The sequence below is a fragment of the Lepus europaeus genome, chromosome 2 (genome assembly GCF_033115175.1).
Source record: "Lepus europaeus isolate LE1 chromosome 2, mLepTim1.pri, whole genome shotgun sequence".
NCBI lineage: Eukaryota > Metazoa > Chordata > Mammalia > Lagomorpha > Leporidae > Lepus > Lepus europaeus.
This window is the reverse complement of record NC_084828.1, coordinates 51915129-51930143: the sequence shown is the minus strand read 5'-3', so window position 1 is coordinate 51930143 and position 15015 is coordinate 51915129. Positions and strand designations below refer to the sequence as shown.

Here is a 15015-nt window from a genome sequence, read left to right as displayed (position 1 = left end):
CCATAATATTTGTTGAATGAATGACTGCACAAGTGAATGAATAAATTTATAGTCTCATGAGGAAACCAAAGCTGTAATTTATTCAACTGTCTTCTGTGGCTCCTGATACCTGGGGAATGGCAGAGCTTGGGTGCCGTTTCAGACTTCACAAGAAAGTTCTTCACATTTAGAGTAAAGGAATTTATTCTAACATACTCCCTTTATTTTTATTGGTGAAGAATAAAGGTTTAGAGGAGAACCCCCCTGCAGCAACAGGCTAAGTCTCATGTAGCCTAATTGAAAGTATCATTTTGCTTTTACCAATTAGAATATACAACGATGTGATCCAGCCTGAGAAAAGTCAGTAGCACTTTTGTGTGGCATATTAGTCTTGGTGTCTAACTCAGCTTTGCTGAAAGATCGCTTTTACCTCTGTACTGTCTAGATCCATGAAATTTTCAGATAGCTTACTTTTCAGCATTTCTCAAACTAATTTTCTATGAAAGTTTGTTATGGGATTATTTATCCCAGCATTCCCAGGAGGCTTTGGCAAACAGTTTATACTTTACTGTATTTTTAAAGTCTAGAGAGCAAATATGAACCATTTAGAAGAGATATTCAGGCTTACATGGGGGGCAAGAGCAAGCATGTGTTTGAATTCATATTGATAATACTCAAAATTCCAGCACTTTTGGAAGGTGAAATCTGAGGGCTACAGTAACCTCTGGGAAATGGAAGATATGACAGCTACAGGAGTGACTATGAAAAAATATTTTTGGAAAGTTTTATTCTTTATTTTTAGTATGAATAAACTGAAAGCAAGGAAGTAATTAGATGTGTTAGCAATGGTTCTAGGAAATCAGTTATGCTAAGCTTAATTTGACTGGCTTGCTTGTTTCTAAAACTATGGGGAGTTGAAAACAAAAATAAAATCAACTCAGCATGTTTGAGCCTCAGTGGCAAGATAAGGGATGACATTCCATGGCTCCCCAAAGCCTCATGTCTTATATTTTTTGTACTAAGATCATTATACCCATCATTCCTTATGCTTGACCTTGTACTCAAGGATAAAACTTATTCTCTCTAACTAGAGTGTGAATCAGAATCACTTGGAAGGGTTTTCACAGCAAAATACTCGGTATTGCCCTCAGAATTTTAGTAGGTTACTAAAGGTTTGTCCTCTTTGAAACTTAGGTTGAGGGAGGCTGGTGCTGTGGCATAGTGGGTAAAGCTGCCACCTGTGACACCAACATCCCTTATGGGCACTGGTTTGAGGCCTGGCTACTCCAATTCCAATCCAGCACTCTGCTAATGTGCCTGGGAAAGCAGCCCCAAGTCCTTGGGCCCTTGCATCCACATGGGAAACCCAGAAAAAGCTCCTGGCTCCTGGCTTTGGACCAGCCAGCCCAGCTCCAGCCATTGCGGCCAATTGGGGAGTGAACAGGAGGATGGATTATTTATATTTCTCCCTCTCTATCTCTGTAACTCAGACTTTCAAATAAGAAGAAGAAATTTTTTTAAAGAAACATGTTGAAAATTAATCCCCATTTTGAGAGATTAACAGGTGGGATGTTTAAGAGATGATCAGGGGGTCGGGTGCTGTGGCACAGTGGGTTAAAGCCCCAGCCTGCAATGCCGACATCCCATATGGGAGCCGGTTCGAGTCCTGGCTGCTCCACTTCTAACTCTCTGCTATGGCCTGTGGAAGCAGTAGAAGATGGCCCACGTGCCTGGGTCCCTGCACTTGCTTTGGAGACCTGGAGAAAGCTCCTGGCTCCTGGCTTTGAATCAGCTCAGCTCTGGTCATTGTGGCTTTTTAGGGAGTGAACCAGCAGATGGAAGACCTCTCTGTCTCTGTCTCTCTCTGTCTCTCTCTCTCTCTCTGTGTGTCTCTACCTCTCTCTGTAAGTCTGTATTTCAAATAAATAAATTAAATATTAAAAAAACCAAACAAACAGGTATTCAGGGATATGTCTCCATGAATGAATTAATAGATTAATGAGTTATCTCAAAAGTGAGTCTGCCCAGAAAAACAACAACAAACCAAACCCAAAATTATTGGGAGGAAAGAAATGATTACAATTGGAGAAGAAATAAAATTGAAATAAAAAAAGATCAGGGAAATGAAGAGCTGTTTCTCTCTTCTTTTTTTTTAAACAAAACATAATTGATACACTATAGGCCCAAATAAATAAAGGCCCAATAAAATAAGAGATGAAAAAGGAGTGGATACCACAGATATAAAAAGAATCATCAGGAATTACTACAAATAGCTAGATGTCAACAAATTAGAAAATCAATAAGAAAAGGATAGATTCTTGGACAAATATAGTCTACCAAATATGAGTCCATGAATACATAGAAAACCTAAACAGAATAGTAATCAAGATTGATAGTGAATTAGCAATAAACACCCTTCCAACAAAGAAAAGCTCAGGACCTGATAACTTCATTGCTGAATTCCACTAGGCTTGGAAAGAAGAACTAATTCCAATTCTTCTCAAGCTATTCAAAATACCTAAAAGTGAGGGAATCTTCCCTAACTCCATCTATGAAGCAAACATCACCTTAATTCCAAAACCTTTTTGAAAAAGGTTCAACAAAGAAAGAGAACTACAGACCAATAAGTCTGATGAACATAGATGCAGAAATCCTCAACAAAATACTAGCTAATCAAATCCAACAACACAACAGAAAGATTATTCACCTGGATCAAGTAGGATTTATCTCTGGTATGTAGGGATGGTTCAAAATATGCAAACCAGCAGATGTGATACATCATATTAACAAGTTGAAGAATAAAACCATACAATTAACAGGTGCAGAGAAAGCATTTTATAACATACAACATCCTTTCATGATAAAAACTCTAAGCAGGCAGTGGCCTTGTCGTTTGCCTTTCTCTTCTTCTTGCATTGACGCCGCCCCTCTCTCATCAGCCTCCGGCCCGCCATCTCCTCAAACCTGAACACCATGCCTTCAATAAAGTTGCAGAGTTCTGATGGAGAGATTTTTGAAGTTGATGTAGAAATTGCCAAACAGTCTGTGACTATCAAGACCATGTTGGAAGATTTGGGGATGGATGATGAAGGAGATGATGACCCTGTGCCTCTACCAAATGTTAATGCAGCAGTATTAAGAAAGGTCATTCAGTGGTGCACCCACCACGAGGATGACCCTCCTCCTCCTGACAACGATGAAAACAAAGAAAAGTGAACGGATGATATCCCTGTTTGGGACCAGGAATTCCTGAAAGTTGACCAAGGAATACTTTTTGAGCTTATTCTGGCTGCAAACTACTTAGACATCAAAGGTTTGCTGGACGTTATGTGCAAGACTGTTGCCAATATGATCAAGGGGAAGACTCCTGAGGAGATTCGCAAGACCTTCGACATCAAGAATGACTTTACTGAAGAAGCAGCAGCCCAGGTACACAAAGAGAACCAGTGGTGTGAAGAGAAGTGAAACGTTGTGCCAGACACTGTAACACTGTAAGGATCATTCCAAATACTAGTTGCACTGCTCTGTTTATAATTGTTAATATTAGGCAAACGTAGACAAATGCAGCAGCAAATCATTTGTTTTAGCAGAATATTGTCCTCACTGCATGTGTAGTTTGAGTACAGATTCCAAACCCGAGTTTCTTCTAGTATGATTGAAAGTTCCTGTTTACTTTGCTCTGAATAAAACTGAACTGTGGGTTCTCGATAGAAAGTGGCATTTTGGGCTTCTTCTCTTCTCACAGAGTGATTGCTGCCTGGTTTATTGTCCAGTTAAATTGAGTGATCTTTTAAAAGTTGGCATTGTAAATAAAACAACTTCCAAAAAGTTTTCTGAAATAGAATTACAAAATATTTTCTTTATTCATGAGTTGGAAACTGGAAAGAGGCTACTTGAAACAAACATTCTGAGTGGGCCCATTAGGATGTCTTTCAGCTGCATGGTCAGTTAGTACCACTGGCATTGATCAGCTTGTGTGTAGCAGGGCTCCCTTAATTGGATCTGAGGACTTGTTCTTATTTTTAATCCTCTCAGCTTTGAGTATATTGCCTAGAAGACTCAGTTACTACCTGGTTTGTGGTTTTGGGGGTGGGGAGAAATGTAACTAGACAATTTGTTAGCTTTAAATTAAAAAAGACACTTAATTAAAAAAAAAAAAAACCTCTAAGCAAATTGGGCATAGAAGGAACATTCCTCAACACAATCAAGGACATTTCTGACAAACTAACACCCAGCATCATACTGAATGGGGGAGAAGTTGGAAGCATTTCCAGCAAGATCCAGAACCAGACAAGGGAGCCCATTTTCACCTATTCAATATAGCTATTCAATATAGTTATGGAAACTTTAGAGCCATTAGGCAAGAAAATGAAGTCATGCAAATTGGAAAGAAGGAAGTCAAATTATCCCTGTTTGCAGATGACAGGATCCTATATAGGGAAATCAAAACACTCTACTAAGAGACTATTGAAACTTATAAGAGAGTCTGGTAAAGTTGCTAGAAACAAAATCAACACACAAAAATCAATAGCCTTTGAATATGCAATGCCATGATTCAGAAGGAACTTGTATGTTAGTACCATTCACAATAGCTAAAATAACAACAAAAGACTAAAATTCTTTGGAATAAATTTAACCAAAGAGGTTAAAGTTCTTTACGATGAAGATTACAAAACATTAAGGAAGAAATAGAATACACAAAAAACGGAAAAAATCTTCCTTTTTCAGGGATTGGAAGAATTAATATAATCAAAATGTCCCTCCTACCTAAAGCAATTTATAGATTCGATGCTATTCCAATCAAAATACCAATGACATTCTTCTCAGATGGAGAAAAATTATGCTAAAATTCATATAGAAACACAAGAGACCCTTATAGGTAAAGCAGACTTATACAACAAAAACAAAGATTTCAAGACATACTACAGGGCTGTTATCATCAAAACAGCCTAGTACTGCGAGAAAATAGATGTGTAGATCAACAGAACAGATAAGTAACTAGAAATAAATCCACATATCTATAGCGAACTAATCTTTGACAAAGGAGCTAAACTCAATCCCTGGAGAAAGGACAATCTCTTCAACAAATGGTGCTGGGAAAATTGCATCTCCATGTGCAAAATATGATACAAGACCCCAACATTACATCTTTCTTTTTTTTATAATTTTTTTTTTGACAGGCAGAGTGGACAGTGAGAGAGAGACAGAGAGAGAGACAGAGAGAAAGGTCTTCCTTTGCTGTTGGTTCACCCTCCAATGGCCGCTGCGGCTGGCGCACTGCAGCTGGCGAACCGCGCTGATCCGAAGCCAGGAGCCAGGTGCTTCTCCTGGTCTCCCATGGAGTGCAGGGCCCAAGCACTTGGGCCATCCTCCACTGCACTCCAGGGCCATAGCAGAGAGCTGGCCTGGAAGAGGGGCAACTGGGACAGAATCCGGGGCCCTGACTGGGACTAGAACCCGGTGTGCCGGTGCTGCAAGGTGGAGGATTAGCTTGTTGAGTCACGGCACTGGCCAACATAACATCTTATACAAAATCCACTCAAAATTGACAAACAATATAAATCTATGACATTATACCATGAACTTACTAGAGGAGAGCATTGGGGAAACTCTGCAAGACATTGGCATAGGCAAATACTTCTTGGAATACACCCTAGAAGCACAGGGAAACAAAGCCAAAATAGAGAAATTGCATTACATCAAGCTAAGAAGCTTCTGCACTGAAAATTCAAAAGGTAACTGACTGAATGGGAGACAATATTTGCAAGGTATGTAACTGATAAAGGATTAATTTCCAGAATCTATAAAGAGCCCAAGAAACTCAACAACAACAAAACAAACAAGTTACAAAATGGGCAAGAAACTTGAACAAGCATTTTTCAAAGGATGAAATTCAAATGACCAACAGACACATGAAAAAATGCTCAGATCACTAGCAATTGGGGAAATGCAAATAAAAACCACAATGAGAGTTCACCTCCCCTCAGTTAGAATGACACTCAAACAGATACCAAAATCAATGAATGCTGGTGAATGTGTGGGGGAAAAGGTACACTAATACATAGTTGGTGGGAATGTAAATTAGTATAGTCATTGTGGAAGACAGCATTGAGATTCCTCAGAAATCTGAAAGTAGCCATCCCACTATGGGAATGACCTAGCCATCCCACTCCTGGGAATTCACCCATAGGAAATGCAATTAGCATATGAAAGAGTTATCTGTACCATGGTGTTTACAGCATCTCAATTCACTAAGTGTTAAATTAACCCAGATGTCCATCAACTGATGACTGGTTAAAAAAATGTGTATATATACACACACACTATGGAATACTACTCAGTTGTAAAAAGGAATGAAATCCTGTTTCTCACAATGAAATGGATGCAATAAAACCATTATACTTAGTGTAACAAGCCAGTCCGTAAAAGACAAATATCATATATTTTCCCTGATCTGTGGTAACTAATAGAGTACAAAAATATAATGTATATAAGTGAAATTGACATTTTTGAGATATGGCTTTTGCACAGCTCTTGTCTCCATTGTTGAAAAAAATAATACTTTTTTCTTCTTCCTGTATCTTGAATTCTGTACTTAGTGGTGGATTAATCTTATAATTATAAAATAAACTGAAAGTATGTATGGTAAAATCTAAAAAAAGAATTAGAAAGGGAGGAGGAGCGAGAGTGGGAACATGGGTGGGAGAGAATGTATGGTAGGAAGTATCACTATGCTCCTAAATTTACATATATGAAATACATGAAGTTTATTTTTATATAAATAAAAATTGGAAAAAAGAGTGAATCTGCTATAGAAACCAGTTTCGTAAGTGCTCTCATCCTGTCTCCCTATCACTTACCACGTGATGCCCTGTGCTGCCTCCAGACTCTGCTAACAAGAAGGCCATCACTGGATGTAGCTCCTTGGCCATGGATCAGAACTATCAGCTCAAACACTGTTTCTTTTTAAGTTACCCAGTCTAGAGTGTTGTATTACTGTAACAACAGAAAATGAGCTGAGACACATGTCTAATGTGAGGTCTTAAACTTGGCACTTCTAGTGTACTCCGAGCTGTTGCTGTTGCTGATGCCTGTAGTACAGGGCCCACATTTTGAAAACCTAATCTTCAGCCATATTGAATGCTCTGTGCTCTCTTTGATCTTGATGCTGGCACACTTACTGTTCCCTGTTCAGAAAAGAACAGACTCCGAATATTCTTGTTCCATTTGTACCCCTCCCCCCACCTCAGTCATAGTCATGGTCAACTTTTATCAAACTTTAGGTCTCCTTTATGGCAATATTTCCTTTTGGAAGCTTTCTTTAACTTATTTTTTTTTGTGTTTTTTCTCTTGTGCTCCTTACACATCACACCATTACCAAGTAATACAATCTTATTTAGTCTGAACCTCTCACTAGCTGTTGAGAAAGCTGGGAACAATTTTATCCTTATTTTGTCTTTGAATCATCAATACCTTTCTTCAGATCTGGCCCATCCATTACTGTGTTTTGATTGCATGAAGCAGTAGATGAATAATTTGAACAATTAAACATGTTCACTGTTTGCTTAACTTTTCTTATTTGCCTTACACTTTGTCTCTCATCTATTAAATGTAAGAAAAAAATCAAATTTTGAAATAAATTCATTTTACTTCCTAGGATAACTATGTAGCAATACTTAAAACACTATCTGTTTCATTCATTTGTCTTACAACAGGAATAGGAAGTGTGCATGAGTGCCCAATACATGTACTAACTTCAGTAATATCACAATGCTTACTGTTTGCAGAAATACTGATGTTCATCATTGAAAAGTTATTTACTCTGTTCTCTGGTTATGTATCCAGTAAATATAAGATAGTTATTTTTAAAAATCACAAGCTGTAGGGCAAGAGCATTTTTTAAACGTATGCTCAGTTTTCCAAAACTTTAAGAGAATATGAAATTCAGCCTTTTGTAAATCAGCTATTTTATATCTTGAGGTAAGGCTGCCATATTCTGTTACTCTGCCTATCTTTACCATACAGTAATGTGCTCACACGTGTCATGCCTGGGTTTGTGCACACACAGCTAAATCTTTTAAAGGACTCTGTGATTTTGCCAAGAATTCTTGTTACTCAATTTAAATTCACAGAACTACTGTTTCCCTTGAAAAGGAAAGTGTAATGCAAACATTTGGCCTTTTAATTCTTCACACAGGCCTAAGAAGAACCGGTGTGTTTATTTTATAAACATCTGTCCATTAGCTATTTTGACCTCATGGTGAGGTAAAGCAAAAAGATGGCCTTTGCATTGGGTTAACACAAGTTTTAAAGTTGTTACTTTAGATAATTTTATAATTTATGAAGGGAATATCATTATGTTCTTGGAGCTGTATCTACAAATCATATTGAATTGTTAATAACTAAATAAAAATTAAAATACAAAAACAGGAATAAGAGAAAAATAAATCAATTTTACTACATAATAACACTGTACAAATTTAAAATTTTCAAACTGTCATCATATTTTGACATGGGTATATAATATTTAATACTTACATATTTTATATGAAATACTCCGAGTCATTCTTGGACATTTTGAAAACTCTTTTATTCAACTCAAATTTTCTCAGCTCTGGGAAATGACAACTTACTACATGGGTAGAATTCAATAGGGGAAATAAAAACATAGAGGAAGCAAATATGTGCTATTTCATCTTTCTAGTAAACAACTTCCCACAGAACAACTGCTTCCTAGCATCATATCTTCTAACCTTTCCTGGAAGAACCACATCTGTATATGATCATCATATATCCATAGGCTAGCTGGAGCTCCTACATTCCATAAGAACCTGCTGACAACACAGTATTCCTACTGCCTTCTTGAGGCTTAGCACACGATCATGCAACAAACAAGGTCAATCACAATTAATACTCATTTCAGACCACCATCTGGCTAAGAATGAGAGCACAGGGATTCTTAACTTTGCTCTGGATGCAAGAAAGCCATTTCAAGATATAATTCAATAAAGCTGATTTGTGTAATCTGAAAAATGACACAAAATCGTCATATATTACCTAGAAAATACATTTTTACACTACATTTGGAGCAGTTTGAAATGTCTAAGGAATACTTTTGCTCTCTAGGAGAATCCAAGGTTGTAAAGTCAAATAGCTTGTCATAAAAATTCAGGCAACTTGTATGATGGCTGATAGAAGAAAATCCATTTGAAATCAAGTCAAATTAAAACCAGACATTTGAATGACAGAAATAAACTCTGTTAGTAATTCTACAGTGAGTTTTAGTGGTGAGCCTCAGGAAATAGCTACCATACATTACTTTATTGTTATCCCCAGCATCTAAGTATACCACCTGCTATATATATATATATATATATATATATATATGCACAAAATAAACAAAAAAGAAACTGAAAATACATAAGTAGAATAATAAAATGTAGGTAATTTGTTTGAAACCATAGACATATGCTCACAGAGCACTTACCAACTAACATCAATGCATTTAATATACATTGAATACCTTCTATCTGCCAGAAGCAAAGCTATATGAAAAGTACAAAATGTCAAAAGAAATATAGAAACATCAGGCAAGAGTACTTTCCTTCAATGCTAAGATGAGTAAGTTTTGAGAACTAATATATAGCATAGTGACTATAGTTGACAATACTGTGATGTTTGCTTGAAATCTGTTCTGTTAAGAGAGTCAATTCACACCTCCCTCCAACACATACATTTAGAAAAAAGGTGGGGGTGGGGATGGTCCTTGATTTAAAAAAAAAAACTTTCTAGTAAAGGAATGATAGTTTACATACCAAATAAATAATATTTTAGTATAAGCAGATGTATGTTATTGGCTTGTAATAAACCCATCTTCTGTATTAAGAAATGGATCCTCTTCTGTTTGTTACTTCCCTTTTAGATATGAGTCAAATTGTAACACTGATTTTTGATATGCACATTTTACAACTTCTAAGTACCTGTTAATAGCTAATGATTTTCTTTTCAGTCCATTTGGTAAAGTTATGATCTCTAATATTTTTCATATTAAGGTCTTCAATCTGTCTCATGGTACATAAGCCATGATCCTTATTTGATCTTGGCAAAATTGGAACATAATATCTTTTCTGTCAATGCAGTTTCTCTTAAAGTGAGACTTCCATTTCCTATGCAAATAGTTTTACACGTCTTCAAGACCCCAACTGCATTATTTTGACCCTTTGGGGCATTATACTTGGTCTATCATGTGTATGTTAAATGAGAAATCTGTATTAAGAAACTGAGCATCTACTTGAACTTGATGCATAATGACAGATAAATAATTATAATCATCTGAAGAAAATCTGTATTCATATTCAAGATGCAATATTCTAAAGAGAGATATAATTATTTAAAGGATGGTATAGAATGGGAAGCAGTAGATGAAGACTCCCTGTCACCCAGCAGAAGACCTGGGTGGAGTTCTAAGCTTTGGGCTTTGTTCTGATCCAGCCTTGCTTGTTCTGTGCTTTGGGCAGCAGATAGAAGATTGCTCCCTATCTGTCTCTTTCTGCCTTTCAAATAAAATGAAAATGATAAAAAAAATTAAAAAGAGGTCTCACGCCATAATATTCCCTATCCCAACACTTACCACCTGTAGTAAAGTACAGGTAACTTACTGCACTCTTTAGCACTTCAGTTTCGTGATCTATAAAATGGGCATGATAATGGTGCCTACTTCAAAGGTTTTAAGTATGTTAGTGGATGGAAAGAACAGAACAATGTCTGAAACATAATTAGAATTCAACAAATACTATGATGTTATTGCTCCCAATATTAGAAGTTACATACACTTCTATCTCAAACTTCTAAACAAAGCAGAAATTTCCTTTATAACACACTGAACAAGTACGCAGTTAGCTTCAGTACAAATTCTTATTACTTGAGGTCTTCATTGCCTTCCCAAGGCAGGCTACTTTATATTCAGACATCCTAGCTGCTAGAAAAAATTCTTCTTCCCAACTGATGTTTGCATTTAGACAGCTATGGCTGCCAACACTGAAAGTGTGCTATTCACTGGAGATTATTTCAAATTAAAGTCTTATATACTGGAATTTGTACTCCTCTGGGTAGAGTCATAAATATGAAATCTGCCTCCTTTTTGATTAATTAACTTTTTTATTACTCCACCAGGGTCAGCTGGTACTCTTTCTGCTTCATGCTTCACCATTAATAATCATTCCAAAATTTCTGGCTGCTGTTAATAATGATGTAGCTAATTTCATCTTCAGTAATTGAAGCAGTACAGATTGTGCTTCAACCAACAGAGTGGATCAAACATAACAGAGATTTTAAAAATGTTTAAGGAAGAAAATATGTTAACCATGGAAGTATCATTTTATTCTACATAAAATGACCCCCAATTTTAGAATTAACAATTAATTTATAATTAAAACTGCATATATTATATTTTTTGCATGACATAAGCCAGTTACAGCTTGTTACCAAAAATAAAGCAGGCAATAATGCCTATCTGTGGCAAATAAAATTCACAATACTTTTTTTGGAGTGGTAGTTAACATGCTATTTATTCTTTCATGTTTCTAGCTTCTTTGAAAATAGTTTATTATTTTTTTGACTTAAATGCATATTTGAACTTAGAGTTATGTACAAGATATTTAGTGAGACTTGCATATATTTATGATATAGTTTTTCATTTCAGAGTTTACAACTTAGTAAAGAATTATGCCTGTGCTCGATAGAATACTAGAGAAAGTCCTAGGAAAGATGGTTAATTTGTCACTGTACTGATTAAGAACATGTCAGAAAGGGTGTCATGCGAGCTACATTGACCATTTTTAGTGTGATAATTTTCTGAATAGTCCACTCAGAAGTCATTGAAGAACCTTGGAAATGACAAACATACGTAATATTTTATGTATAAAGCATGTGAATAATCTAGGTTCTTCAGAGTATATGTTAACTTGAAAAAACTAAAGAGGAAAGATGTCAACCTGGATTAGATTTGGAGAGATCTTCATGTCTGTTAAGAAATTCACATTTTATTCAATAAAAATTCTAAAGGTTTAGCATTTTTCAGTGTTTAAAGAGGTGAATAGAAAAATTAGTCAACCAGAATTCTAAAGAGTGCATTAGGACAGTAGAAAATGCAGATATTACATTGCACCTTGGTTTTCTGGATTATATACCATGTAGAAATTATTAAAATAGGTCAAATTGCTTCAATATCAGACCATAGTAAAATAACTAAATCTTATGGATGTTTTTATAAAAAATGAAGTGATCCTTATATTTATATCTCTAACTTTTTTATAAATGTGTAAATTGTGACATAAGATTTTATTTTTAAATATCTACTGTGATTCAGTCATTTTTAATTTGTTAATGCTCTTCATGATTTTTGTGTGGTTATTTTATGTGATATAAATCTAGCCCTACTACTGTAGGTAAATAATATTTTATAAAATGTTGACAGATGTGGCTTTCGTGTTACAGAACTGTTTTGTATGGCCTACAGGTAAAAATCTAAATTTACATATTAAAATATAACCTATAATTCATCTTTTCAGGGAAAAGCAATGTACTGCTTATATTTGGGCAATGTGTTAATTCTTCTTCATCATGTATATTACCATCTAGGCTAGAGAAGAGGATAATTACTAATTATTACATTTGAAATTCTAGTTTTCCTTCAAAAGCTGGCTGTAAGCTGTGGATTCTGCTCTGGGTTGGTGGCTCACAAGCTGTTTTCCAGTAAAAACAAAGGGTTCAAGTTGACTAAAATCTACAGAAATATATTTATTTTTATTTTAAAAATGCACATATAAATTTATTTTTGTTACTCTAAAATGCATTTGGATATTAGGTAAATCTTTCCATTGTCTTAAGTAAAAAGTGAGTATTTTACTCATTATCTTTGACTTACTTTTATTTCTTTTTTAAAATGTAAGCCTAATTTTGACAGTTTATTATTTTCAAATATATCAGATGAAATTTTTCCAGTGGTTTTTAGGAAATGTAGAATGTTGGTAATGTAGACTATTTTTAAGTCTCATCTTTTTTTTCCATTGAAAAATCTAGAAGACATACATATAAATGATAATAAATTTAAGGCAGTTAGAATTTTTTTTCATCTGATGGTGGGCACATTGGTAGTTTCCATATTTTGGGTATTCCTTATGAGCCAAAAAATTGCACTTGACAAATGTTTGGGTATGTATATATTTTTGATATATTTGAGACATAAATAAATAAATAAATCTTTAAAAAATTTTGGGAAAGCTCTTATTTATTCTAATACTGCACATCCATCTATTTTTCAAGAATATACACATGGGGTGCTTATCGATTATTACTTTCTCACTACTAATTCTCCAGTTCATTGTGATTCTGTTAAATATATTCTAGAAACAGGGAGATGGAATCAAGAATAGTATCTAAACAAAGGTCAACATATAATAGAAAATAATTGCTATAGGAACACAATATTGAGCTATACACTTAGTCCAATAAAGGTTAGAGGCCATGTTTAACGTCAGCATTAGAACACAAAGGAAAGTATTTTGTATCTATATGTGAGTGAACATCTATCTATTTACATATTTATCAATTTTATCTATCTGCATCTATTTATCTATGTCTCTATATATTCACATATGTAAATAAGCTGTTCTATGAACTTAGGGAGTGCGAAGCCCTAATTCAGGTAGACTCTTTCAATAGTACTTGCAGTCGTAATTAGTAACCTTCACATTTGTTAGCCTGTTTCCACTAGGATAGTCAGATGCTGGAAAAAACACACAAGCACTGGTCCAGAAGAGCTGCAATTATTCTTCACTGTAATTATTCTTCAGATGCCATGATGTTTGCAAAAACAAGCAGTAAGAATGCTATGATTTTGAAAGGACTTATTTATTATTTGATATTATTGTCTTAGTAGCAAACTAGATGTTGAACAAAGTAAGTTAGATATGACTGAAGAGAACTGAATTATAAACCATGTCATTTTGTTTACTTTAAAAGTTTGAACCAGATCATCAAATGAGAGACTAACTAGTATCCTCTCCCTAAACCATAATGCATAATTCATGCATTATGAAGTTAGTCAATTAAGGGTGGGCATTTGGTGCAGTAGTTAAGACGCCACTTTAGGATACCCACATCCCATATGAAGTGCCTGTATTCAAGTCCAAGCTCCACTTCCGATTCCAGCTTCCTGTTAATGTGCACAAATGAGAGGTAGCAGGTGAAGGCTTAAGTACCTGGGTCCCTGCTTCCAAATGGCAGACCAGGATTGAGATCCTGGATCCTGACCTAAGCCTGGTCCAGCCCTGGCAGTGCCAGACAACTGACAAGAGAACCTGTGGGTGAAGTTCTCTGTCTCTTTGCCTTTCAAATAAATTAAGAATAAATTAAGAATAATTTCCAAGTAAGTTAGTTTATTAAGTGGAATAAATAAGACAAAATTTAACAATAAAGTAGACATTACAATAGGTCAGGCAATAGTTGAGCAACAAGAGCTATAAAAATGTAAACATGAGCCAACAGGGTAGGAAGAGAAAATAACTGACACCATCAGTTGGGATTCATATTATCAAATTCTTGAATTCATGGTAAATCTACCCATTTCTTACCATGTTTCACTGAAATTCTCTATTGCCTTTAAATCGCATGCTTGAAAGAATGCAATTTAAGTCTAATCAGATAATAAAAAGTATCTTTTAAATTATTTCCCTTTCAGCTGTAGATTAAGACCCATTTTATGTACACAAACAAAAGGTTTAGACAACATATTTTTGAGATTCTTCTCAGATATTGTCTCATCAAGGGTTTAACCAAAGTCACTTTTAAGACATTCATGATCAGAAATTAAGATCAAAGCTTTCATTTATTTTGTTGCCATTATCAGTTGGTGTGAGGGTTCTAATAGTGTTTCTTCACTCACTAGTTACCATTTTGCAAAGGCTAATAAGTTTCTTAAAAAAGGTGGGGGGGTGGGTGGGTGAGCATTTGCTACAGCAGTAAAGATGCTGCTGT

The 15015-nt window shown here is 35.3% G+C and overlaps 1 protein-coding gene and 1 pseudogene across 1 annotated transcript in view; one reads left to right on the top strand and one right to left on the bottom strand.

The window, feature by feature from the left end:
• EPHA6 (EPH receptor A6) overlaps positions 1-15015 on the bottom strand; it is a 1087270-nt gene that overhangs the window by 310812 nt on the left and 761443 nt on the right. The gene's annotated exons all lie outside the window — the stretch shown is intronic.
• On the top strand, positions 2952-3693 carry LOC133770913 (S-phase kinase-associated protein 1-like; annotated as a pseudogene).